Here is a 4,848-nt window from a genome sequence, read left to right as displayed (position 1 = left end):
TTGTTCAATTAATCTAAAATCTAAATCTAAATCCAAATTATCTATTTCTATCTTATATTTAGCTATAAAGATGATGTCATAAAAAACATTTTTCTTTGTTAAAAAAAGTCAAAAATAAAAAAAAAAATTAAACAATGTAGATGATGTCATATATCTAATTATTTTTTAATTAAAATTTTTTTGCAATTAAATAAGTTACTTTTTATAACAGTTAAATGAAAATGAAATATATAAACATCTCATCTTTCTTTTGAAGTGCATGACTAACTCAGATTGGTTTATTTTTAAAAATTGCACTATCCTAAACTTACTTTTTATCCGTAAACCCTCCCATTATCTCGAGACAATAAAATATTGCAAGCTTAAAATCATCTTTTCAGTAGTTAACTTTTAAAATATGCATAGTGATACACTACTTTTTGATCCATCTACACTTTTGTCTAATAAATTTACAGTTATACCCTTAAATTAATCTTGAGAGTTGAACTTATATTATTATTATTATTCCAATTATAATTAAGGGTATAATAGTAAATTAGGTGTGAGAGGATCAAAAAGTGGTGTGTGAGAATCACCCTTTTCTTTCTCTTCTTCTACAATTCATCTACCATGAACACAACCCTTACTATTGCTCCCTCACCATCCACCTTCGCCACCGCTCACCTTCGGTCACCATCATCTACATGCACCACCACCGCACCGCCATCTACAGCCGCCACCATTACCGCCGTACTACGATTTTGGTCTCGAACTACTAAATACGGAGTAATTATGAAGATCTTTTCCCAATTAGATTCAAATATCAAAATCATTCATCAACATCTTCTTCTCTTGGAATTTAAATTTTCAACAAGGTAACTCAAATCCAATTTAATTTTTTGTCTACTGATTTGCTTTTATTAGTTTTCTTTTGATGTATTGGTTAAAATTTTGATTTAAAAGATTTTTCTCTGCTCTGCTCATAATTTGCAACTCTTCTTCACTTATCTGTATCATAATATTCAAATACAGATGTATATTTATTCATGTCTTTCATTGTATTCATACGAATCTAGATGCTAAGAAATTACTCATACATTCAAGGTTTAAGAATCTTTAAGAATACGATGTCTACCGTTTTAAAGGTTTTTTCTTCTAATCGTTTCTAGGTTTAATTTCTTATAGCTGTGACATATTCTCTTTGTGTCTTTTTAGATAAAGTTTACGAGATTATAAATTGAAAGTGGAGTGAATAATGCTACTGTTACTTATGAACACCACATGCTTGATAAAATGTCTCAAAGAAGTTCAAGAACGAATGTGGTTAGTTATTTAATATGAACTCTTAAACTTTTTCAATTAATGTATTCATGTTATTCAAGATTTATATGCTCTAAACATCGAATATGATTATTTATTTAATTGATTTCTCATGATTTTAATTGGTTTTTAGTTTTATGTGTTTTCAAAGGCTACTTTAAATATACAATTAAAAGCAAATGTTTCCAAGGACTGCTTCAAGATATACATTTGCAGTGCAAATGTATATCTTTCCTAGGACTGCTTCAAATGCTTAGCAATGGGTATATGCAAGGTATGAGTATGTACATTGATTAAACCAAGTCAATTTCATCTAAAGGTGCGTGATTGTAAGATATTCAAAAGTTCAAGGCATCATGTTTTTTATGTTAATGGTGGTTATTTGGTATTTGCAAGCTGTTAATGGTGGTTAAGTGGTATTAGCTAGTTATGGGTATGCATTTTGAATAAAGAAGTGTTTTAAATGCTTAGAAGAGATCCTATTTGGATATGTTGAGTTTTTGAAAGTCACATATTTTCTGCTTAACTTTCATTATGTAGTGTCACATTTATAAATGACAAGTACTTGACAACTAGATGTGTACTTTCACAAATTTCATGAGCAGGTTTGTGCAATTCATTTGATCGTTGTTTTTTACAAATTTCATGATCTAATTTTGCTCGCTTCTACTAACCTGTTACTTTTATTATGTGGCTACAGTTGATTACATCAGTTGGAGTGTGGAAATTCATAGTTTTAATGCTTAGGTTGTAAATTAGTCTATTTGACCTTGACTTTGGAAATTTAATACACATTTTTAACATCATTTGATATGATATTTGTAAATATGATACTAATACCACATCTACAAATTTCAGAATCAACTATTAATGAGGCTGCAACTATGATTCATGACCAGAAAATACTGGTGTTGTCCATATAACATGAAGTTACACTTGCTAAACATCCAAACATGTTTGTAAAGTTGCTGCATATATGGTTCTGATATCTATTATTGGAAGCGTTACTTTTTAACGTACATTATGATACACAAGTAAGTTTTCCACCCATTCCAATGTGTTCTGGATTCTTTACGGGAAAAACCAATGAAACTATATTTATGGTTATTTACTATATCCTTGAATTGATTTATTTAAAAGAACTATACTTGAGCCATAATACTATAATAGTATCTCAAAAGTCAAGGGCTTATTAACCTTTGAGAACATGTAGGTCTTGGATATTTTTTAGTATAAGCTTTCACCAATTGAGGACAGTAAGATTACATGGGTTGTATACATGAGTATATTGCTTCATTCTATCATATCTAATTTAATTGGAGGTTTTGTTATATGTTTTATTTATACTAATAATTATAATGTTCAGCTATTTTAAACCCTTAATGAAAAGTTTTATGGAACCTTGATGAAAAGTTGTATACATGATTATATGTATTATGGAACCTTGATGAAAAGTTTATGTTTTAGAGATTGATGATGAAGATGATCGGAAACTAATTATAAGACGTTGAAGGTAACAATCATGTATCTCTCTTTGTTCTTATATTCTTAAAACTTATTCGTTTTAATTTATTTCTTTTACAACTTTAGGCTTGTGATTATCTCGGGTCAACGGAATGGAACAAAAGATATGAATTTTAAGTTATATTCTTAAAATAGGTCAAGATCTAGGCCATTAAATATTACTTCTAACATTGCTTTTCAAATTGATCATTTGTTATGAGTCTGTATTAGTCATATGAAGCTTTTGAAGTTGACTAATCCTTATGGATTCTAAAAGCTCAAATAGGTCAAAAATATTCTTTAATTTTCTAAATATTTTTTGGATTTAGTTTAAATTAGATTTAGTTTTATCAATTCCCATTTTATGCTTTGGTTGGAAGAAATGGTAGGGTTGTGAATTGAATGATAATGATAATTTTTAGTAGGATAATGATATTGTCCTCTGCTTTATTAATCTTTGTTGTTGATTTTTGTAGGGAATCAAAGTATTGGTTTGAAATGCCTAGATATGCTTTAAAACTTGAAACTAAATTATTGGTTTGAAATGCCTAGATGAGATCTACATGTGGTCTGTACTACAACATCCACCACATACGGGTACATATTCTCAATTTTTGTAGGTCAAGGAGGTTATTTTAGCGGCTTCTTGAATAGAAGATCTAAGTAAGTTGAACTACAATCAAGCATTGGTTACTTTGAATTTCTTTACTTGAGTTTTGAATATATTTTGTGTGATTGATGTTTGTAGGTTTTAATACTGTAACTGGCGTTCAAATTGGTTTGAAGAAAATCTGGTATATAACGCTTGAATTTTGATTGTCAATGTTGGAGCATACAGTAATTTTGAATGAAAGGGTATGTTAAAATTTGTATTTTGTTTAGACGTGCTGTGAAGTGTTGGATTGGTATGGCATAGTTGGTGTAAATCTGATTTCATACTTTATGTCTCAGGTTATGTACTTTAGCACCAATGAATCAAAGAATGTAATTTGAAAAGTGTCTTTGACTTTCAGAGTTGAATATCAGTTTTGCATACAAAAAACACTCCATAACAAAGCGCTAAGAAGATTAATTACAAACTTTGTTGGTTATATAAGATTCACATTTTGGTTGAATTACATTTGTCAACTATAACATATTATTTTTAACAATTTTCCTTTACAATTCCGTGATTTCACGGGTCTCTTCACTAGTTGTGTATAATGTAACTTAAAATTTTATTCATATCCACATCATCAGTTTGTACATATGAGTTACTCAGATTTACAAAAATGTTACTCCGTACTTTGTTTAATTGTTTAGGGAGTGATATGTACACAACTCATTTTTGTTATGTACACAATCATCTTACTTTATAGTGTTGTATTGTACTGTAAAGCAAGATGGTTGTGTACATATCATCACCCAATTGTATAATGATATCCTATTTTTTTTTTTATTCTGTTAGATGGGTCATTTTCTTTTAATTGTTTACTCCGTACATCATTTTATGTCACACCCACATTTGAAAATGCAATCGGTTATTAGATCTAGCTTAATAAACAATCAAAGATAAACCAATTAACCAAGTTACATTTCAAGTGTAAATCTTATGAATGAATTCAATCAACATATAAAACTTCTACCTGGGTTGTTATATGTTTATGTAGTGCGATATCTAGACTTAACAAAAATACAACCAATTTGAGGTTTACCAGCAATGAAATTTTGTTTGTTTCTACTCGACATAGAATTATACCAAATCAAGAACCGCAATCGAATTTGAGAAACGCTCAATTAAAGTTAACTCATGAAACAAAAAATAGATACGAAATTTCTAATAACAACCCTAAGAGTTGTCTTTAAAAAATTATTATGCAAAAAGAATTAGTACATTTGACGGGTTAATGGTAGTTATTTCTAGAAAGTTTACGATTGCTTAGAATGTAGAAATAAATTATGCGTATCTCAATTTTTTATTGACCACCCTTAAGGTTGTCATTAAAAAAGGTCCAAATAGGATATATATCATTCTACAACTAAAAGGTGATCAAATAAAAAAACTAT

At 28.9% G+C, this 4,848-nt stretch overlaps 1 long non-coding RNA gene across 3 annotated transcripts; it reads left to right on the top strand.

Moving 5' to 3' along the window:
* Positions 1-591: 591 nt before the first annotated feature.
* LOC139866754 (uncharacterized) lies at positions 592-3,809 on the top strand. Of its 3 annotated transcripts, XR_011765607.1 has the most exons (6): positions 592-854; positions 1,195-1,302; positions 2,158-2,333; positions 2,767-2,812; positions 3,279-3,465; positions 3,551-3,809. It is a non-coding gene; the product is annotated as an uncharacterized lncRNA (long non-coding RNA). The 3 variants fall into 3 exon arrangements; XR_011765606.1 differs by lacking the exons at positions 592-854; positions 1,195-1,302 and adding an exon at positions 1,866-2,046 and having other exon boundaries at positions 3,551-3,808; XR_011765605.1 differs by lacking the exons at positions 592-854; positions 1,195-1,302 and having other exon boundaries at positions 1,870-2,333; positions 3,551-3,806.
* Positions 3,810-4,848: the final 1,039 nt, after the last annotated feature.

This window comes from Rutidosis leptorrhynchoides, chromosome 9 (genome assembly GCF_046630445.1).
Source record: "Rutidosis leptorrhynchoides isolate AG116_Rl617_1_P2 chromosome 9, CSIRO_AGI_Rlap_v1, whole genome shotgun sequence".
NCBI lineage: Eukaryota > Viridiplantae > Streptophyta > Magnoliopsida > Asterales > Asteraceae > Rutidosis > Rutidosis leptorrhynchoides.
Note: the sequence above shows the minus strand (reverse complement) of the source record. Positions and strands in the feature narration are given on the sequence as shown.